The following is a 24,293-nucleotide window of genomic DNA, read 5'->3' on the forward strand; positions in this document are numbered from 1 at the left end:
TTGAACATGGCTCCCTGCCAGCTTGAATTCAGCTCCTTGATCTCCTGTTGACTTGAACTTGGTTCTGCCTCACCCTGACATTGGGAGCTGCTAGATGAGCCAGCCTGTAGCTCTTCTAAGTTCCAAGTTCAGTTGGCCCCATTCCAAGATGGCTAATGGCCAACTGCCCTTTCCTGGAGGATGTCTAAACCTGAATAACTCACCAGCCACTGCAATCCCCTGCAACCACTCCTCCATTCCACTGGTGCATTTCTCTGGGAAGGCCTCTGGGGTTGCCAGTAGTCACCTTGCATCTGCAGGTTTGAGGTTCTCCTCCCACACAGTGAATCAGGGCTCAGGGAAAAGTGACACTTGCCACCTCCTTCTTCTGAATTGAGGTCTCTCTCTTCACTCTTCCCATGGGCTTCAATTTTTGCTTCAGATCCTTGCTGGGTCTTGGGGTCTCATTTCCTTCCTTCTTCTCTTCCTTATTTTATATTCCAGCATCTGGATACCAAATCACAGTTTCTCTGGTGTTCAACACTTTGCCATCTTCCCAGAAACAATCCTTTTATTTCTAATATTTCCTTTTGATCTTAGCATTCACATCTGTCTGCTTACAACATCCATATGGTCTTGAAGCTTTTTTTTTTTTTTTTTTGGTACTGGGGATAGAACTCGGGTCCTTGCACTTGTGCAGCAGGAGGGGAAACCACTGAGCTAAATCCCTGGCCCATTGAAGCATTTTTTTTTACAGCATTTAACATGTCAATCATGGTTATTTTAAATCTGTCTGATAATACCAATCTCCATGTCATATCCATGTCTTGTTCTGATGGTTTCTTTTTATTTCTTTGGGCTGTGTTTTCACTTGCTGTTAGCATGCCTTGGAATTGTTTTGTTGAAAGATCATTCCTATATCAGGTAATAGGAACTAAGGTAAATAGGCCTTTTGTGTGACATTTATATTAATCTGGCTAAGACTGGGCTATGGTGAATATCTGTAGCTATAAATCCTAGAGGTTTCAAATGATTCCAGTATTCTTGTTTTTATCTTCCCTCTTGACTTTAGGTTTTCTAAGTATTTCTCAAAAAGAATGTGTACCTTGTACCTCTCTCAGCTGTAATCCATGTTATTATCCTGGTTAGTATGGTAGAAAAGTACAGTGTTACTTCAGTTCACAAACTTAATTTGTTCCACTATTTTCGAGAAGATGGCCACATTTTTGTGTGCAAAAGGTGGCCATGTTCATGTTTATCACTTGATGTAGAGTTTTCAAACAAAAACAAAATTTTGTCAAATGCTTTTGTTTGTAAACCAAATTGTTCACAAACAAAAGCGTTCCTGAACAGAGGTACCACTGTATTCTATAGTCTCAGAGTTAAATCTCACTCTCTTAGTGTGTCCCCAGTTGAGTTTTTCATGAGTGTCCTCAGCATTTGCCCTGTCTTAGGTAAAACACAAGTACTAGAAAATGTTGAAATGGAAAAATATAACCACCCTAAACTGGGGCAGACTCCAAAGAAAAGTAGGCCTTTGCTGTGGAAAAGATTTGGAATATGTCAAAAGGTTACTCTTCCTCTCCTCCTGCCAGAGCCACAAGACATCTTTTTGGGATTATGACCTTGAGAACTTGGTACTATTATTGGAAGCAAAATCTATGAAAGTGTAGAGGCCTCCTCAGACTGGGCTCCAAAGCCTCTTACTAGTTGGTCCTCTTACTAGTTGGTCTTGCTAGTCTACCTTGAGTTTCCAGTAATTCATCAAAATTACCATTTAAATGTTCCCATCATTTTATAGGTTAAGCATCTTCCATTCCATATAATCAGAGTCCCAAATTCACCTACCTACAGTTCTCTGATAGATTTAGGAAAGGTTGACTTAGTTTGTTTAGCTGTTGCAGAAACAGGAGTGATGATTTCCAAGCTTTATCAGGCTACTCCTTAAAGTTCTTTCTGGGATTTCTAATTGATTTTTAAAAATTCATCTGTTTTCTTCTTCCTCATCTTCCTGATCTTCCTGCTCCCCTTGTTCTTATTTATTCCTGTGTATGTCATATTCTCTTGTCTTTGTTGCTGTCGTTTGTTTGTTTTTGAGATAGGGTCTCTCTATATTGTCCACGCTGGCCTCAAACTCACTATGTAGCCCAGCCTGGCCTTGAACTTGAGATCTTCCTGCCTTGTCCTCCCAAATGCTGGGATCATATGTATGTGTTACCATGTCTAGCTCCTGCTCTTTTTTATAGTCAGTCCTTTCTCTCTTTCTTGGTAGTTCTTAAACATACCATAATTATGTAGTCACTTTCGGGTTGATTCATTTAAATAATGAATGTCGGTGAAATAATAGTTAATAGTCAAAAAACTGCTATTATGATACCTAAACTTAATTATAACTAGTTAATATTTATTTCTAAGAATAAATTGATCTGAATTTTATGTTATATGTTAACTTTCTTGAGTTTAATTTTTCTGTTTTAGAATTTTGATTTGTTAGTACATCTTGCACAAAAGAAGTTATTTCATTTTGTTTTATTCCCTCTCTAATATCATCCCCTGTGCTAGGTGAATATCTCAAGGATGCCTACTGGGTTCCTAATCCAGAGCCCCTCCTGCTACTGGACACTTGAGGTGCCCATCCTTTGGTGATGTTGAGAATGGTGACCATGGTATCCACTCACTGTGGTGGATAGTGGTAGACTGTGTCTGTCTTCTCCTTCACTGCCTCATGAGCTTTTCATTTGTTTCCATTTATATTTTTCAGGAGTACTTTTATACTTCCTATTTTATATTTCTGATTTATGCTGAAATTTATTTCATTTTGGAGAGAGGGTTGTGTCTATTTTTCTCTTTAGAGTCTGATATAGTATTTATTTAGAGTAGATTAGGGCCTTAAAGCCATTAATTCATAATGTCCTCTGGCCTAGAAGACAAGGTTCATTTACTAAGAAACATGCAAAGTCAGTCCTTGTGTACCCATTTTATAAATGCAAGGAAAGACTTCTATGATTTAGATAAATGTCTTCCAATGGACCATGTGTGAAAGCCTCCCCAGGGTGAATCACTACTGGAGGGCAATGGAACCTTTAGGAGGAGAAGCCTAATGGAAGGAGGTTAGGTCATTGGGGGTATGCTCTTCAAGACATGTTAGGACCTTGGACTTTCTGGTCTGTCTTTCACTTCTCTTCTGCAGTGAGATTAGCATCCTCTTTTGCCAGGTGTTCCCATCATAATGTGCCACAGGCACAAAACCAATATACCCAATGGATCATGGACTGAAACATCCAAAACTATGAGCCATAACAAACCTTTCCTCCTTTTAAATGGATTATCTCAGATACTTCATCACAGTAATAGACATGGGGTAAGGGGAGATCAGGGCTGGACAAGGATTAGTATGTAGACTGTGCTGAAGCAAGTGGTTGATATTCACAGTCATATTAAGGTTGTGATGTTCATAATTCAGCCTCTAAAATTTTTTCTTGCTCACAATTTAGAATCAGGGGTGTGATGGAGAAGCTGGTGGGTATGGTGGGATAAGTCATGGGTAGATTTTCTTAAAAACTTTGAGTTAGTGGTTTCTGTCTATAATTTCTGGCCATGGGCTGAGTTTCGTGACTCACTCTGACACCATTGGCTCCTTCAGATGCTCTGTGCAGAAAAATGTATGGAGAATTCATTTCCTTCTCCTCAATCTTCAATCATACACTGACATTTCCAATGAATTCAAGTCCACTCCTCTGGGCCTCTCCCTCTCCTCTGACTTCTTTCTTGTATTTCATCACCTAAAGACTAGAGCTCCTATGCACTGGCAGGACCATAGTAGGGGTGTTTATGCTTATATTTTCCTTGAATTTTATGGCCTTCATTACCCAACACTGCATGAAACTGAAGAAAACACAGTTGGCATGAACCCTGGAGCCATCTGTTCAACCTGCTCAAGATATTGGTGGTTGACTGTTTACTAAACAGACTTCCCTGAGTGGCAGCCCCAAAGGCTGAGGCTGGGACTTCTGTTAATCATTAGACATTTAACAAACAGTTGGGGACCTTGCTGGCTTTGCTATCATTGCTTTCAGAAGCAACTGTTCTGTACCCTGCCACTAGCCACAAAACAAGAGAGGGATGTGTGTGGTGTTTATTCTGGGGATTTCAGCAGGGTGGGATAGCCACACCAGAGTTACGGTCAATCTGCAGGAGAGGTGACATGTGTGCTTTTGTTGTTGACTTTATCTTTGTCAGCACACGTGGGTGTTGGCTGGGAACCTAGATTCTAGGGTGGAGCAAAGGTTTACTTTATTGACAGTTTAATGCTTGAAGAGACTTATGCTTTAGTGAGCTCTCTCCCTTGAGACTTTTGCCCTTTCTCTAATCCTTTGCATAAACACCGCCTTGAAAACAGTTTATGAAGCATTAGCAAAGGCATGTGAAACTGTTGGTAAACAGTCATTAGGAATAACATTTACTCATGGTCAGATTTCTGAGCCCATGTTTCTTTTTGTTGGGATTTATTGTGTGATGCAAATTTTTGTGAGGCTGCACACACAGGTTGGATTCCTCTGCCTGATACTTGTGGCAGATTAAAGTTCATGACAGAAATGACAAATTAACCTTGAGAATGTTTCCTTATTCCAAATAGCAATATCTACTATTCAGTATTTAAGAATAGAAATATAACCATGAAGTTGCAGAAAGGTGAACAGAAGCAAGGGCAACCAAATATTTAGTTTAGGAGAGGAAAGAAAAGCTTGGAGGCAAATGTTCTTGAGATACAATAAAGTGATGAAACCAACTGACATGGCTCTTCAGAGCAAGCTGGTGTGTATCTCCTCCCAACTCTGTTTAAGATTGTTAGCTTAAAATGGACTATGGTCAGGATATTTACTCCGTGGAAACTGGCTGATGTTACCAAGGAAGGCTTTTTCCCTTGAAAGCCAGGTGGAGAATTTTTATCAATGCAACACTAGATCGAAGAGTCAGACTAGTTCTTAATTTCATTTCCAAGGAGTGTGAGAAGAAATAAAGATATATTTATTATTTCAGAAATAAATATATATATTATAATAAATATATATATATAAAGATATATATTATTTCAGAAATAAAGATGTGGCTGAATTGAAGACATATTTTCAGAAAAGTAATAAGAGTTTGATTCTATGATATGCTTAAGTAAAGAAACAGAGTCTCAATTTAAACTGAGCTTTTTTTCTCCTAGCGAAAACATTACATGTGAAATGAAGGAAAACTGAGAGAACTTATGGAAACATTTACAAGGTAAGCAATTTCCAGATCTTATTCATTATATTATATTCATTATATATTTACTGGTGTGGTTAATTGTATTAGCTTACTTATTTATTTACAATATTTATTGAGTACCTCCCACATGCTATGTTCTTTCATGAACAAAAACATGGTTCTTGTTTTCATGGAGCTTCAGTCTGGTCAGAAAGATGACAACCAAATAGTCATAATGAAATGTATAATTACAAACTGTAGTAAATTTTTATAAAGATGGAGTGTGGACTAGCAAGAGTACATATAACCTGATGTCTACCCTAAGGAGGTAGGTTTCCATGAGGAAGTATGGATTTAGCCAAAACCTGAAGGGCTGTTAGTAATTTCACCAGGTATGTGAAAGTAAGTGATGGAAGACGTTTAAGTAGAGAGAACAAATGTGCAATGGCTTTGTAGTTGGAAGAAATACGCATTTTCAATAAATTAAAAAAGAGGGCAAGGGTACAGGGATAGTGATGCTCAACATATTATAGTCATAAATTTACATTAAGATGAATACAAATCAATGTTCAACTGTTGGATAGATTGCTTTTTTGTTAATTTCACTTTAGCTGCAAAAGGAGAATTAATTAGAAAAGGAAAAGAAAGGAGGAGGCTATAAGCTAGAGGTTTCTAGGTGGTAACTGAAGCCAGTCATAAGGAGGTCTTCCAAGAGATGACTATGGAGTCAGCAGAGAAAAAAGTCCATATAGAAATCTCAGAAGTTTAAACAGGTAATGGCTGTGTAGAGGAGAATGTCCCTGCAATGAGTTGAGGAAGTAGCCAGTGAAGTAAGAGGAAAACTAGGAGGCATAGTGCATGGGTGAGGGAGGGAATTCACTGCAAATGAGTATGAAGAATATTTTGGGAGGCTAAAAATGTTTGAAAACTGATTTATCATGATGGTTACACCATTTAGTAAAGTTACAAAAAAAGCATTGGACACTTGAAGTAGGTAAATTTTATGATATGTAAAATATGCCTCAATGATGCTATAAAACAAAACTATGACAGTATGAATGAAAGAAAATAAAGGCTAGAATCTTTCAAAAAGGGAAGGAATGGTCACATCTTTTTTTTTTTTTTCCATTTTATTAGTACATATTTGCAGACCAGAAGGTTTAGATTCCTTGTGTGGAGTTGGCACATGTACATCACACATCTTTTTTTTTTTTTTATTCCCTTTCCTTCCTCTTTTTTTGGTACCGGGGATACAACTTGGAAACTTGTGCTTGCAAGGCAGGTGGTGGAACCACTGAGCTAAATCCCTGGCCCTCCTTCCTCTTTCCTTTCCCTCCCCCCATCATTGATCCCCTTCCCATTTGAGAAAAATCTATCTCCCTGCTACCTATTATCTATCTTTTATTTTGCTCTTTATTTATAAATTGGGTTTCTCATATAAGAGAAATCATGCAATATTTAAGATTGTGTATTAGATCTAATTTATTTAATTCATTTAAGGTGCATCCAGTTTTCTATAAATGAGTAGTACTCCATTGTGTATAAATATCACATTTTCTTTATCTGTTCATCTGTTGATGGACATATAGGTCTCTTCCAAGCTTTAGCTATTATTATTAGCTGCTATAAATATGGATATGCATGTAACTATTCCCCTTCTTGGTGTCATGCTAAAAGAGTTAAAGACATACTATTACAGTGGTCATGTAGTTTGAATGTTGCTAAGTGAAATCTGATGGTAACTAACAAATTGAGGAGTTTGAATAGATATTTAATGCAAAAATAATAGCCCAAATATTGGATAATGTAATACCATAAAAATATTGACATGTATTTAAAAATGATATTTTCATAGTTATAAGAAGATGCATATGATTTGGTCCCTCCCTGTTCTCAAATAAAGTACCTAAGTAGAAGTGTTTGTTATGCCCTCTTTATCACATGGCAGCTGGTAAATTATTATGACAAGGCAATTCTATTCCATCTGAAAGCCTTGCTTATGTGTATGTAAACAGCCCCTACACTGAGATCTTATGTGTATGTAAATAGCCCCTACATGAGATCAAACAGTATATTTACTCTAGAATATACAGAGGATATTGTAAAACTGTTGATTTTTCTTTACATGATCTAATGGTTACAAAGCAATTATGTATTAAGTAATCATCTTTATAAACACATGTTCAATGCTTTACCCAGGAATGACAATGTTCAATAAATATTTGTTGATGACATAAATCATAAGCTAGAAAAGTGAGAATATTCATTATTATTTAGATCTACAATGAAAATAACTAGAGTAGCAAATATTAGAAGAGCACAATATTATGACAAAAGAGAAGATCAACTCTATATGAGTAACTTAAAATATTTGTTCTTTTAGAAAAAGGCCAGTAATTCTTCACTAGTTCTTATTTATTTTTCACTTGATTACCCAAATCAGTTTAAACTAGTCAGCCCCAAATCTGCACATAAATAAATTCTTCTTATACCTTAGTCATCTGGAATTTATTTTCGTTACATATTTTGTCTTATATCACCTATCTTTTGACTATTGATCTGAAAAATATTATTTTCCCCCTTTATTCCCTATACTAACTGGTAGATTTTGAGTTCTAGGTTAGGCTACACTCAAGAAAGCATGTACATGAATTTCTTCAACTAATCTTTTAAATCTAGGTACTTATAAAAAGCTGTTGACATTTGATTTCCAATCCTTTTTTTTTTTTTTTGGTACCAGGGATCAAATTTGGGTCCTTGAGCTTGCGCAGCAGGTGGTGAAAGCACTGAGCTAAATCCCCACCTTCCAATCCAATTTTTTAATGAAATACTTCAAGTAAGTTTAAATGAGTTTTTCAAATTAGTGTTTAAATATTTAACTCAGGTCATCTGATCTAATCTGAATTTCCTGAGCCCATCTTATAATTACAAAGCAACCCAATGTTATTCTCTGAAAACAAGACATCAAGGACCTAGAGCAGAACTACAGTTGATGGAGATGTCACTGAAAGAGGAAGTTGATGAGAACACAGATGACCTAGATATGACCATTTCTTGACAGAATTAGATAAGGATCAACCTGTGTAGAATATTTGTGGTGTTCTGTTAAAGCTAATTGAGACAGAAGAGAACCACCTGTCATTTTTCCCTGTGCCAGTTGGAGGGGAGACATGGCTTGGCTGGTGGTCATTGTGACCCTCCTCCTCACTTCCCTTTCTCCTCCTGACACCCCCCCCGCCACACACACACACACACACACACACACACACACACACACACACACAGACACTGGACTGGGGAAACTTGCTTCAATGTCCTCCCTGGCTTTCTAGTGGTGTCCTGGCTATCAAACCACCATTCTCCATCCCAACATGAGTGCAGCCAAGAAGGAAACATGGTACCCCTCTGCCACTCCCATCATGTCAGACCATATGTTGCCTTTTTGAAGAAGGAAGGGAGCACCCTGAAGTGGCAAATATTAGGAAGGGAAGGATCTGGGCCCCTTAATTCCATAACCAATATTCATAGCAAGCTTTCATTCCTGAAACAGGCCTGAAGCTGCTATATAAGAAACAATCCTCAGCCACTTCTTGGGTTTTTTTTAGTCTAGGTGGGTTCCATCCTATGTACTGATCCTCTGTTCTGCAACACAGGCCCTGTTACAATAAAGACTCACTTCCTGTAAACCTGGAAGTGATTTATGTCTTAGGTAGTATGGATTCCAAAAGTCCTGTAATCTACTTGGAATTTTTATCCTGAGTAGTGTGGACAGAAAAATTGTTTCCAAAGAAAAAGCAATAAATACCCAGAGCTGTTCACACTGGGAAAATCTCCAGAGACTAGCAGCCAACAAATTGGATGGTGACAGTTGGCAGCAACAGTGATCAGCAGCTGGCTGTGTCAACTGTTGGCACCTAGCATTATCTGGTGACATCAGGATGGCTAGCAGAGCTGCACTTTGCCAATTCATGATTTCCATCTGAATCAAGCAAAAGAACCCTAAGTTGATTGACAACATAACTACTTTACTATGTCTTTGCCACTGACATTTCCCTATTTTCTACCTGGAAATTAATTCATGATGTTAGGATATTTGTTCTGTGTTACACAATTTTGGGGTGGTCTTTTGGGCTATGCAGCAGTCATACAAAATTAAGGCTTTTCTCTTAATCCTGTTGATCAAGGCTTTCCATTCTTTTTGTAAACATATTGACTGATGCTCATAACACACTGAGCACTTTAGATGGTAGCTGTCTTTTAGATGCTCATACTTCTCACAAGTCAGTTATATGCTTATCAAAAGTCTATTGCTTTTGTCACTGTCATGATGCATTTAATTTATATAAAATATTACATAAGGACATGCCGAAGCAGAGTGAAAACAGTGTTCCTAGGAAAACTGGGTTGAATGCTTTGGAAAGGCTCAGTAAGATGAATTGTCCCCAGATGCTGTTATATAGTATTGGGTACAAACAAGACAATTATAAAGACTGAGTGAGAAGGACATTATAAAAGTATAGTTCTTGTTTCAGTTTGCTTTATAAGTGTTCTTCACATCTCATTTCATATAAAAACTCAAAACTGAAAGTATACAATGCAATATGGATTCATTGATGTAAGAAATTCAACACAGAACATTGACTAATCAGAAAGCCAAGAAAAGATTCAGGGTATAAATGGAAGGCCAGTGAAAGAATGCCCATTTATATGTTTTAAATTCAAATAAAACATTAAAACCATGTATTGATAATTTTCTACAATTTTTCACTTTGTAAATATTTTTTATGAACCAATTAAAATAGTATAAGAAGTTTTCAACTATTCTGGTGGTTTCCCAAGACAGCTTCTGCTCTTTTATGTTAGTCGGCTTTGTATTGCTGTGACAAAATATCTAAGAAATAACTAAGAAAACAATTTAAAGGAAGGAAAGATTTATTTTGGCTTCTGGGTTCAGTCCATGGTTGGTTGGCTCCATTACACTGGGCCTGAAGTAAGGCAGAAGATATAAGAAAGCTGCTAATTGCATGGAGGTGTGGATGGAGGGGGTTGGGGCAAGGAGGAGAGGAGGGAGAGGGGAGAGAAAGAGGGAGGAGGGAGAGGGAGAAGCAGAGAGAGAGAGAGGGAGGGGGAGAGAGAGAGGGAGAGAGAAAGAGAGAGAGAAAACAAGCAAGTGCTGGCAGGCTTTCTCCCTTTTCCTCTTTTGTTTCATCTGGGTTCCCATCCTTTCAGATGATGCTGTCCATGTGCAAGATGGGTCTCCACATGCCAACATCTCTAGAACTATCCTCTTAGACACACCCAGAAGTGTGTTCCATGAATCTTCTAGGCATTGCTTAATCCAATAAAGTTGACAATCAAGATTGACATACACTTTTTTAGGCTTTTTAAGAGGCTGGATCTAGAGTGTATGATGCTGGGAATAAGGGTGTGTGATTAGTAAATTAGTTCACTGATTGGTTTCACATAGTTCTGGGTAGGATTAAGGGTACCCCACCCTGAACGTGAGTGCTACCTGGCCTAAGGGCAGGTAGCCTGGATAAAATGTAAGGGACAGAAAGAAGGTCACTGCTTGTTGCTTTTTGTTTGTTGCTTGCCCTTATTGCATGTAGCTTGCTGCCTTCTACCTACTATGAACTGTTTCTCCTCTGCAATGTCCTTCTGCCATGTCACCCTGCCTTGGAGCCAGCCAACTATGAACTGAAACTTCTACAAACTGTGAGCTAAATAAACCTTTCCTCTTTCAACTTTGGGTGCTGTGTATTTTGTCTCAGCAACGAGAAAAGTAAGTAAGATGGTTACTTTCTTCCAAAGTATGTTTATTTTATTGAGTTCAGCAGATAATTTACTTAGCTGGATTTATATACAGACTGTCCTTTGGGCAATAATGGAAATCTCAGTCCATTTTATTCTTCCTTAGCTGGTCTGACTGTAATCTACACAGCATATGCTTTGCTCAAGGATCAGACAGAGATTTATGTAAAATGTATACACAGAATTTGGGTTTTTTTCTTTTTTACTCTTCCTCCTCACTCACTAATGAATTTTGTGTAGAATTTTTGCTGCTATACCTCATGACATTCAAATCTAAATGCCATTCAGATAGAGAACTCATCCAGTTCTGTTTTCTTCTTCTAAGTGTCAAATCCCCTCTAGAATCATCCTACCCTTATTCACACTGTCTTAGTCTGTTCAGCATCTATAACAAAATGCCATAAACTGAGTAGTTTATAAACAATAGTACTTTTTCCCTTACAATTCTGGACTCTGGAAGTCCAAGTTCAAGGAGTTGACAGATTAGTATCTGATGAGGGTCTGCTTCCTTGTTCATTGATGGCCCTTGTAGCTATCTCCTCACTTGGTAGAAGGACAAGAGGGTTCTTCTGGGCCTCTTTTATAAGGGTACCAATGCTATTCATGAGTATTCTGCCTCTGTGACCCAAAGACATCCTAAAGGCCCTACCCCCAATATCATCAAATTTGTGATTAGGTTTCAGCATATAAATGGGAGGGGCACACATTCAGACAACAGCACTTCAGTTACTTTAGGTGCTCAGGATTTCTGTTTTGTTTTTCAATTTTATCCAGAGTTTATAGTTGGTATCTACAAGAGGACTGCTCTGCTAAGAGATTACACATCCTACCAGAAGCAGAAGCATCTCATTATCTTTGTATTTCTGTGTCCAAACAATGTCTGACACACTGTGCTAGCCCTCAGGAAGTATTTTGTTTTTGAAGGAATTAAATAGAAGGGTTTTGCTAAAAGGAACAAATAAATTAAAGGAAAGGAAGGAGGAAAGTTTGTTCTCATAGTTCATATTGATTTTTTATAATAAAAACACTTTAGAAGGCATAAAGAACATAATAAAGAGGACTTCAGAATAAAGATGCCAAACTCTAATGGATGGCAGAACTGGCATGAAGTAGGAAGCAGGTCATGAAGGGGAACTCAGGACCGTGGCATCTCTGGAGTCAAGAAGTGTCTGTGGGAGTTTCAGTTGTCCTGAAGTATACATATCTCCAAGGTCAGTCCTAGATACAGATTCTACCTACTAAGTGGGTCTTCCTAGACTTTAGCATTAAGTCTCAGAGTAGATATCTGATTCATGAGAAATTCCCTGGAAAAATCTGTCAATTTAGAGAAGAGCAGAGTCAAATTGGCTAAAAGACAATAAGCAGAGCAACACAATAAATAGCCATTACCCACCAGGGAGGTGTGAAGGGCTGGACTTTCTCTTATTTACTATCTCTACTAATGAACAGGAAGTGGTGTAAACAGCTTGCTAATGAAGTGCCAGCCAGGCCTGCGGTGGGAGACACCTTGACTTGGAAAATATAAACTGAGCTACTATAACAAGGTTAGGACCCTGGACAGAAAAATCATAGGGATGAGATTCAGCAGGGAAGGAATATTCTAACTGCCAAGAGAAGAATAATCAAAAGTATAGCATTCTGATGGCAAGGAGCAGAGAAAACATGAAAAGAAACACATACCTGGAAAGAATCTAAAAATGTAAGATGAGATCAGCCCGCTGCAGACAGGCAGGCCTGCACATGCCCTACCAAAGTCCCGAGTCGCAGAACACGCCAAAACAGCCCCCACTTCAGCAACAATCCACTGGACCGCTCCCCCTGCTCCTCTGTACAGCCACCTGGTTCCACACTACAAAGATGCAGAGGATACTGGACCACCAGACCACGGTACTGAGTCCCGCTGCTCCCGGCACAGAGATAGGGGCTTCTGAGGCACTGTCCCACTGCTCCTGGTCCAGAGGAAGTGGCTTCCCAGCCACCATCCTTCCAGCTGCACCCAGCCCACAGGAAAGGGCTTTTGGGTCACCATCCCTACCGCTACTCCCGGCCCCTGTCCCACCTCTCCCAGCTCAGAGGAGGTAATCCATGCAGGCGCTAACAGCCCCCCGTCCCAGTCGAAATGAGAAAACACCTAAATAAGTCTCAAAACCAGACTTCCAGATCACCTACAGCAACCCCAAAGGGAAATGAGATGGAACACTCTGATACTCAACCACCTGGACCCACTGAATTGGCAACAAAAGGGGATCTGGAAAAAATGAAATCAGAAATAATTTCTCAGATAACAGGAGAAATTGTGCCCCTAGTGCAAGACATGATTAATAAATCTAGAGAGGAGCTCAGGAACATGATGGAATCCCAACATAAGAAACAAATGGAATCCATAAAACAGATGCAAATAGATTTCCAGAAGATGAAAAACTCCAATGAAAGTCTACACAGCAGAATGAGCCAATGGGAGGACAGAATTTCAGATAGAAGATAAGATTGCATTTAGTGACCAGGAAAAGAAAAATTGCTTCAAAATTATAAGGGAACATGAGAAATCAATCCAGCAGCTGCTAGATGATGCAAAGAAGAATAACATAAGACTGATTGGGCTCAATGAAGAAACAGGAGAGAGTGGAGATGACATAAAAAATCTCTTCACAGAAATAATGGCAGAAAACTTCCCAAGCAGGGGAAAACAGCTTGACATACAGATAAGTGAGGCATATAGGACTCCAAATAGTCTTGATCAAAAAAATCTACACATAGGCATATAATCATTAAGATTCCAGAAACGCAACAGAAGAACAAAGTTCTACAAGCAGTTAGAGAAAAGAAACAAATCACATACAAAGGAAAGCCCATCAGAATCACAGCAGACTTCTCAACACAAACCAGCAAGGCAAGAAGAGCTTGGAGTGACATATTCCAAGCCCTAAAAGAAAACAGCCTCCAACCCAGATTGATGTACCCTGCAAAACTCTCTTTCAAAACTGATGGAAAAATAAGATACTTTCATAACAAAGAGCACCTTAGGAACTTCGTGAATACCAAACCAGCACTCCAAAGAATTTTACACAATACCCTAGAAACAGACATTGAGGATCACAACCCCAGGAAGCAAAGCAGAATGAACCCATCTGGCATGACAAGAAATTACATGTAAAGAGGGAGAACCCAACAAAAAGAAAAGGTCATGGCAATGGCAAGTCAATATGTTTCAGTTATAACCATCAACGTTAATGGTCTCAATTCACCAATCAAAAGAAATAGACTGGCAGAATAGGTCAAAAAGCAAAATCCAACAATATGCTGCATGCAAAAAACAAACTTAATTCAAAAGGAAACTCATAGACTGAAAGTTAAAGGGTGGAAAACAATACTGCATGCGACAGGAAGCCGAAAAAAAGCAGGAGTAGCTATCCTCTTTGCAAATCAAGTAGATTTCAAACCAACACTGATTAAGAGAGATGAAGGACACTACATCCTTATAAAGAGAAGAATCCAAGAGGAAGAGATGACAATCATAAATATCTATGCACCAAACACTAGTGCACCCAACAATCTAAAACAAATACTAATGGACAGGAAAAGTCATATATACACTAATACAATAGTAGTGGGAGACCTCAACACCCCACTGTCACAAATAGATAGATCAACTAGACAAAAAATAAGTAATGAAATATTAGAACTCAATCGAACTCTTGAACAAATGAACTTAACAGATGTTTACAGAGTCTTTCACCCCACAAAATCAGAATACACATTCTTCTCAGCTGCACATGGGTCATTCTCAAAAATAGACCACATACTCACACATAGAACATATTTAAGTAAGTGCAAAGGAATTGAAGTTATCCCCTGTATATTATCAGACCATAGTGCGATGAAATTGGAGATCCATAGCAAAAGAAATGCAAAAAATTTCATAAACACATGGAAATTGAACAGCACACTTCTGAATAACCAATGGGTCACAGAGGAAATTAAAGAAGAAATCAGACAGTTCCTACAATTAAATGACAATGACAATGCAACATATTGGAATCTATGGGACACAATGAAAGTAGTCTTATGAGGGAAATTCATAGCAGTGAATATGCATATTAGGAAAACAGAACGAGCCCAATTAAACAACCTGATGCTGCACCTCAAGCTTCTAGAAAAAGAAGAGCAGGACAACCCCAGAGCCCATACAAGGGAGGAAATTATAAAGATCAGAGGAGAAATCAATGCAATGGAGACTAAGAGAATGATACAAAAAATCAATGACGCCAAGAGTTGGTTCTTCGAAAGAATCAACAAAATTGACAAACCCTTAGCCAACTTTGTCAGAAAAAGGAAAGAAAAGGCCCAAATCCATGCAATTGGGAATGAAAAGGGTGAAATGACAACAGACCCAGCAGAAATCCAGAGGATCATCAATACCTACTTCCAGAACCTATATGCCAATAAGATGGACAACACAGAAGAAATGGACAGATCCCTAGATACATATGAATTACCAAAGTTGAACGAAGAAGACCTACAAATTCTGAACAACCCAATATCAATCAATGAAATTGAAAACATAATTAAAAACTTATCAACTAAGAAAACCCTGGGCCCTGATGGCTTCACTGCTGAATTCTACAAGACATTTAGAGAGGAACTGCTACCACTACTGTTTAAACTCTTCAGAGAAATTGAAAGGGAAGCAATACTCCCAAATTCATTCCTGGAAGCAAGCATCACCTTGATTCCCCAAAGCAGAGAAAGACCCAACCTAAAAGGAGAACTATAGGCCAATCTCACTAATGAACAGAGATGCAAAAATCCTTAATAAGATACTGGCAAACAGAATGCAGAAGATCATCAAGAAGATCATACACCCTGATCAAGTGAGATTCATCCCAGGGATGCAGGGATGGTTCAATATATGCAAATCAATCAATGTAACACACTATATCAATAGAGCCAAGGACAAAAACCATATGATTATTTCCATAGATGCAGAAAAAGCATTTGACAAAATCCAACATTCATTTATGATAAAAACCCTACAAAAAATTGGAATAGATGGTCTCTACCTCAAACTGATAGAAGCCATCTATGAAAAACCAACAGCCAATATCATACTAAATGGTAAAAAACTGAAATCCTTCACACTCAAAGCAGGAACAAGACAAGGATGTCCACTATCACCACTCTTGTTCAATATAGTTCTGGAAACATTAGCCATGGCAATTAGACAAGAGAAAGAAATAAAAGGAATAAAGATAGGAAATGAAGAAGTCAAATTGTCATTATTTGCAGGTGACATGACACTCAATATAGAAGACCCCAAGAACTCCACCAAAAGCCTTCTAGACTTAACAACCAAATTCAGTCAAGTAGCTGGTTACAAGGTCAACACACAAAAATCAATAGCTTTCCTCTACACCAATGACAGACTCACTGAGAGAGAAATAGGGCAAATAATTCCTTCCACAATAGCATCCAAAAAACTGAAATATCTAGGAATCAACCTAATGAAAGAAATCAAAGACCTCTTCTCTGAAAACTATGGCATTCTGAAAAGAGAGATTGAAGATGATATCAGAAAATGGACAGACATCCCCTGCTCCTGGGTAGGAAGGATTAATATAGTGAAAATGGCCATACTCCCAAAACTGCTGTATAGATTTAATGCAATTCCAATTGAGATCCAGCATACTTCACGGACCTTGAGAAAACATTCCAAAAGTTCATTTGGAACAAGAAGAGACCCAGAATAGCAAAAGCAATTCTAGGTAGCAGAGACATGGCAGAGGATATCACAATCCCCAACCTGCAACTCTACTACAAAGCTACTGTGATAAAAACAGCATGGTACTGGCAAAGAAACAGACCTGAGGACCAGTGGAACAGATTAGAAGATGCAGAAACAATGCCAGACACACTCAGCCATCTCATCTTCGATAAAGGAGCCAAACACCCTCACTGGAGGAAAGATAGCCTCTTTAATAAATGGTGCTGGAAAAATTGGGCTTCAACTTGTCAAAGATTAAAACTAGACCTATATCTCTCACCATGCACTAAACTAAAATCAAAATGGATTAAAGATCTAAATATTAAAATAGAAACTCTGAACCAGTTGGAACAGAGGTTAGGTAGAACCCTTGAAGACATCGGTGTAGGAAAAGATTTTATGAACAAAACCTCAGTTGCCCGTGAACTAGCACAATCAACAAGTGGGATCTCTTCTTATTAAAAGGCTTCTGCACAGCAAGAGAAACCACCAGCAGTGTGAAGAGACAACCCACAATGTGGGAAAAAATCTTCACCTGTTCTTCCTCAGACAAAGGTCTACTATCTCAAATCTATAAAGAACTTAAAAAGATCAGACCTCCGAAATGTAAAGACCCAATCCGAAAATGGGCATCTGAAATGAACAGACATTTCTCAGACAAAGAAGTAGAAATAGCAAATAAATACATGAAAAAATGTCCAACATCATTCGAACATCATTCGAGAGATGCAAATGAAAACAACGCTGAGATTTCACTTCACTCCAGAAAGAATGGCTGCTATCATGAAATCAACCAGTAACAAATGCTGGCGGGGCTGTGGGGAAAGAGGAACCCTGCTCCACTGCTGGTGGGAGAGTAAACTGGTACAACTACTGTGGAAATCAGTATGGAGATACCTCAAAGAACTAGGACTGGAAGTCCCATTTCACCCCGCTATTCCACTGCTGAGGATCTTCCCCGAAGAATTAAAAGAATCATACCACAGTGATATATGGTTGCCCATGTTCATAGCAGCACAGTTTGTGATAGCTAAAACTTGGAAACAGCCCAAATGCCCATCAACTGGAGACTGGATGAAGAAAATGTGGGTTTTTTAATAAAATGGAGTACTACTCAGCCATAAAAAATGAGAAATTAGAGACATTTATAGCTAAATGGATGCACATTGAGGCAATACTCTTAAGTGAAATAAATAGGACACACATGTATAAATACCAAATAGTTTCTCTGGTGTGAGAAACTGAAAGTGTAAATAAGGACTAAATGTATAATAGGTCATGTGAAATAGGAAGAAAAGGGGCAAAGGGGAAGGAAGTGGGAGGGCTAGGGGAAAGGATAGAAGGGAATGGGATTAATATGAGAAAATGGAAAAATAGGAAGAACATTTTTGTAAATAGGGAGGAATGGAGGGGTTGAAGGGAGGGCAGGGGAATGGGTAAAAAATAAGAACCAAGAGAGACTATGTAAAGGTGCAAATTTCCAATGATGAATGTCATTATATGGTATACCTAAAATGTACCAATTATTAGAATGAATAATCGATAATGCAAAATAGGAAGAAAAGGTCCAAAGGGGTAGGGGTAGTGGGAGGGGCAGGGGATAGGAAAGAAGGGAAAGGAAAAATGATGAGAAATGGAAATAAAGTCTTTGTAAATAGGGAAGGGTGGAAGGGGTGAAGGGAGGGCTAGGAAAAAAAAATGTAAGATGAGAAGAAGGCAATTCACAGGGGCAGGCCTGGTATGATATTCCTGAACCTTGATTGCCCATCTTTTCTCACTTTATAGACTATAAATGTCACTGAGATGGGTGACAAGGGGTTTCCTCCAGGGCCCCAGAAGACAGGCTAGTTTGGGGGTTGGCTCCCAACCCCCAAAGTGCTGGTGGCTTCCCAGTTCAGGACTACCTTGCTGCAGCTCCTTCATGAATGAATGATGTCATAGGCAGGAGGGCAAAATGCCATTTTTTCCAACAAAAATTACCTTCCAGGTGGGTTGGGTTGTAGCTTAGTGGCACCGCACCTGCCTCGCAATAGCCAATGGTAAAGTGCATGCCTAGCAAGCACAAGTTTGAGGCTTTCATTCCCAGCATGTGCATGCACATGCACACAACACACACACACACACACACACACACACACTACTTTGTACCCACAGTCATTTATGCATTTAATTCAGTTCAGAGCTCTTAGGTCTATCAAAAATGATCTTGTTGACCTATTCATTTACCTATTGTCTGTGTTCCCTCAAGAATACAGTATGGGGGCAGGAGGTTTAGTTCAGTGGCACCAATGCCTGCCTGGCAAGTGCAAGGTCCTGAGTTCAATCCCCAGTTCTGCAACAACAACAACAAAAGAATACAGTATGGGTTCCCACTGGATGTGGTTGTTAACATCTGTAATCCCAGATGAGTAGGAGACTGAGACTGGATGATCAAAAGTTTGTGGCCAGCCTCAGTAACTTACACTCAGTCTCAAAATAATTTTTTTATACTGAGGATTGAACCCAGCCCTTTGTACTCTTTTTATTTTGAGACAAATCACTTTCGCTTTGTGACTTTGTTTTCTTTTCTGCTAAGTGAGCACCTAGGATAGGATTTGTTTCTGCAGTTGTTCTTCCAGCAAATGTTTCTTTTCTAATTACTGCAAGCCAGGCACTTATAGTATATTGGATGAGAATTGATATTGCTAAGGTGAATGTGACAGATGAGACCCCCATCCTCATGAGACTAAATGTTCTCATGGGGAAGACAACCAAAAAACATAAATAAATAAGTCAGTGAGATCATTTCTGTTAGATCTAAGTGCTCTGAAGGGAACTGAGCACATGGAATGACTATGGGTGGGAGGTGGTTTTTCCAAGGAGGTGGGCAGGGATCCTACTGTCCCACATTCAGGATCTCACTGGCCACCTGCCTGTGACGTCTCTTCAGAGTTCATCCCTGTCAGGAATTGTGATCCTCACAGCAAGATAAAACACTCAACAGCTAACATGTCCCAACCACCTTACAGAGAGGAAACACAGTTTGGAACTTCTTTCCAAAGAAAGAACTTGAACTTGTACTTAACTGGGAGCTGGTGGACTCGCCCTCAGCTGGCTGGCAGGTGCACAGTGTACCTTTGAAGTCTGAGAACATGCATCTCCCAGGAAAGCAAGCTACAGCTTGCAGGGGCTTTAGGCTTCCACTTTCCACCTCGCTTACCTTTGCAAACAAGTTATTAGCAGTTTTACATTTTGCCTTAAAGCAATCAGTGTTAATTTACCTTGGCACCTTTCTGGCACCAAGCCATCTAGACCTGCTCACAGATCCTTAATGAGAGAAGCAAAGAAATAAGGGAAAAGGGAGGGAGGAGGGGAGGGGAAGGGAGGGGAGGGGAAGGAAGGAAGGAAGGAAAAGAAGGAAGGGATGGAGGGAGGGAAGAAGAAGGAAGGAGGGAGGAAAATAGATGCTATATTAAATACTTGCTATAGATAGACCAGACATAAATTCACCTCGTAGACTACAGATGAACAGCAGGCTTGTGGATCCCATATACCCAAAGGCACCCAATACACTTTCTTACACTTCATTGTTCTTTTAGATATTTGAAGGGAAAATGCTTGGGTGCATTAGTAAAGTAGAGAAGGGCTCCACTTTCTTCACTTTAATAGCCTGAAGTTTTCTCCCACCTCTTCAGGAGTTAATGGGAATTAAGGTTCAAGGGATTTAAAGCCGTCTGTGTCAGAGGTGGGGACACTTTCTCAGCCTGGGGAATGAAAGCATATACATTGTATGTTACCCTCCCCACCCAGACCCCTCACTTTAATTTGCCAAGTGTAGTTTCTTAATTATTACAGTGGTAGCTTCTAGAAGTTGAAGCAGAGATCTTTGCCCTTGGAAGCAGCATCTCTTCTAACTTGCATAGCCTTCCTCCCTGTAGGGACTCACACTTCCAGCTGGGAGTATGACTGTGTGGGTCAGTTTGTCCCATTCTGGAACTCAGTATCCAGAAGACTGGCTAGGTAAGCTTCATTCTCCCCTATCTGTGTTGTCATAAATAAAGGTAATGTGTAGTTCCCAGGTTGTATTGCTCTTTTGTCTTATATATTATTTGGTTCACATGTATGTCATATATACTCATACATGCCAGCCCTATCTCCTCTCTTCACCTGCTTCCTTCATCCTCCCCATTTTTCATTCAGTTAACATTCCAAAACCCTGGGAATATAGCAGTGAGCAAACAGAAAAATCTTGCCCTCATGCTACCTGTATTCAAATGAATGACCTATTTCCTACAGGTTTTGATCTTTTTCAGTGTTTCGATAGCCTTCCTCTGCCCCTTTCCTAAATCTAAACCTGGGCACTGTCCCCACACTACAGCATCCCACCCATGAGGCTACAATGGGAAGAACAGCGAGGCTTTAGTCTCACTGGCGAGTCTCAAAGGTGTGGCCGTGCTTGGGGCTCAGCTCTCTGCTATGGTCTAGATATTTGTGTTTCCCCTTCATTCGTTGAAATCCTCACCCTCAAAGTGATGAAATTAGGAGTAGAGATTTACAGAGGTGATTAGGTCCTGAGGGCAGAACCCTCCTGAATGCAATTAGTGACCTCATTAAAGGCCAAAGACATCTCTCTTCCCCTTGTACCTTGTTAGGACACAGTGAGAAGGTGCTATCTTTAAACCAAAAGTGGGCCCTTACCAAACAAATCTCTCTTGATCTTGATTTTCCAGCTTCCAGAACTGTGAGAGATAAATTTGTTGTTTACAAGCTCCCTAGTTTTTGATATTTACTGTACCCTGAATAAACCAAGAGACTTTCCTCTTCTGCAAGCACACACTTTCTTCTGTGGCCCTCCATGCTGTAGGTTTTAGATCCTGTCTATTTAGTAGGCTGCCTGGCCTAATTCTGGGGTTCAGTGTCAAGAAACCTGTCCACTTTCCCATATTAGTCACACTCTACTACCAACTTTATTGGTGCAAAAAGGTGATTTAGATGCCTGTCCTCTTTGGTCTCAGTTTTCCTGTGGTTCAGAAGTTGATCATGGGTGAGAAGCATTTTTACTGGGCACTCTCAAATCCGAAAGAAGCTTATTTTGTACTGCTCCATTCTGTACACACAGTAGACAATATTTAATACATGTTTAATGTGCAATTTTATATCCAACATCAGTCAAGGGCTGACTAATGACCACTATAAAACAAATGACAAGAAAATCTCCCTCCTCTAGAGAACACTAAAGCATTTAATTTACTGAGCCAGGCATAGAAGTTCGAGTCTGGAAATCAAAGGCATGTTTAGCAACTTGAGTGGGTGTTTTCTGTTGCCTGTTTACACTGGATGATGAATGTTACTCAACAGTTAATGGTGGACATTAAATTGTAATTATCCATTATTTACATGTATACATACTTCTTTTAAGTGAGCACATAGAAAACAGTCATTGTCAGTTCCAGTTTGGTGACACCCAGTGCATCCTCACAAGGGGCATCACCAAGGTTTTCACTTTCTAAAACTCAGTGAATCCCAATTCACTTTATTTTGAAAAAGACAAGATATTCTACAGGGCATCTGGTGGCATGGTGGTGGGGTAGACTAGGAAAATGGACATTATGCTCCCAAATTAATGGGAAGCATTTTTTAATCTATAAAATTAGGTTTGACTACTTCACCTGATCTTCATGATCCAGTCCCACCCATGTTTCTATAAATCTCTAAGTTTCCTACTTGTCTTTTTTAGCCAATTCACTCAAGATAAATTTTTCTTAGAAACACTGCTCTTACTCATCACAGGAGCAAACCTTCATAGGCAGTGAAACTGGATTCAGGCTGGCACTGAACTCCTGGGCTTCAGTGATCCTTCTGCTTCAGCCTCTTGTTGGCTGCCCTCCTGAAATTTGCGACCATGGGTCATGCTGGTGGAACCACCAACATCTCGGAGAATGGGTGATAGCACCCTGGCTGAGAGCGATGAGCCAGCTGCAACTGAGTGACCCACCTCACCAGCAACAACCAACAAATCCACGGTGGGGTCCAGGACTGAGATGATGCCCCCAGAGGAAGAATAAATATAGATTTATAAAAAACGGGGAGGGGCACAACTTGAAAATGTTCTTTTTACATTTACAGGTATAAAAATGCTTGCATTCCTTCTGATTCTAATCACAAGAGATCTCTGTTAATTGACTACAAAAGTTCTTGACCAGTCTTATATACAATTATAAACCTAAAAACCATAAAAGGGATATTATAATTCGATTTGGCCAAATGTATTTGAGTGCACTCTAGTTTTATAAATTGTCTTAAATGTTTGTCTGTTGTTTGCCTGTTTGTACAATTGAGCTCAAATTTTTTTTCCTCTTTTCCTTTTCACCTTTAAAAAAAATTGTTTTTCTTAAAAGATATTCACCTATTATTAAATTGGCTTACAGATAAATGTTATTGAATTAAAGACATGCCCTTCTTCCCCCAGGTTGCTAACTGATCAAAGTGCCACTGAGATTTATTTGTCAAAGTAAATAGAGACCATGGGTACTCCCTTTGGTGAATAAAGAAGCAGCCACCCAGAAAATAATTATTCTGGTCTTAATTCACTAAAGGGACCCCCTAGTAATTTTCATAATCTTATGGAAAACACATCACAATAAATATTGTCTCAATGTGTTATTATAAATTGATTATATTGGTTATCATTAAAGTTTAAGTTCTAAATATGTTATTATAAAATGTTTATATTGGTTAAGTTCTAAAAATGTTATTGTGATATGTCTACATTGGTCATCTTCAAAAGATTAATTTCTGTAACATAAACAAAAGAGTGTTATTAAAAAGATGCTTTTGGTACCAACCCACATTAAAGAACATATGGTTTTATATAACTGTGATATTTATTACTGCTCCTTTTCTGGTATACATAATGTATTCATGCTCTCTAATTGTATGGGTCTTTCACATGTTGTTTATGGTAATAACCTTTTGATTCAGATATTTGCCTTTCTCTTATGCTCCAGCCACCTATGATAATAAGCACACTTGTAGGCTGATTTATTTTCCTTAGATGACATCCTATAAAAAGATAGTAACTTAGGGATTCAACCACAAGAAAAACCGTAATTGGCAATAGTAACAGTCTTTTAACTATATTTTTATTCCAAAATATTTAATATCCAGGTAAAATTATAATAGTTAAATTCACTACTCCTCTTACAATGCTAATGTTATTGATCTTCTCTTCTGGGTGTTCAACAACCAAAGTGTAGAGACCAAAACTAAAAAGGTATCTGGGCTAAAAAGGCAGCCAATATTTTTGCCCTGGTCCTCCAAGGTCAACAACAATAATAAAAAGATCCAGGTCATGAGGAAACCTTCTCCAAGATCCTGCATCTTTGGTGAGTCACCCAACCTCCTGAACAGGGAGGTTGCTGAACACCAAAACAGTAAAGATCCAACAAAAATTGTGCCAAAGGAATGTCAACTAGAGGAAAAAATCTCCCATGCTTTCACAGAAAGCAACATGGTCAAACAAGGC

At 39.0% G+C, this 24,293-nt stretch overlaps 1 long non-coding RNA gene across 1 annotated transcript; it reads left to right on the forward strand.

The window, feature by feature from the left end:
- Positions 1-4,097: 4,097 nt before the first annotated feature.
- Positions 4,098-23,621, forward strand: LOC147825150 (uncharacterized). Its single transcript, XR_015441222.1, has 3 exons — positions 4,098-4,794; positions 5,195-5,253; positions 22,559-23,621. It is a non-coding gene; the product is annotated as an uncharacterized LOC147825150 (long non-coding RNA).
- Positions 23,622-24,293: the final 672 nt, after the last annotated feature.

Source organism: Heterocephalus glaber, unplaced genomic scaffold (genome assembly GCF_053883595.1).
Source record: "Heterocephalus glaber isolate CG9 unplaced genomic scaffold, H.glaber_assembly_v1.0 deba00001509, whole genome shotgun sequence".
In the NCBI taxonomy this organism is placed as follows: Eukaryota; Metazoa; Chordata; class Mammalia; order Rodentia; family Bathyergidae; genus Heterocephalus; species Heterocephalus glaber.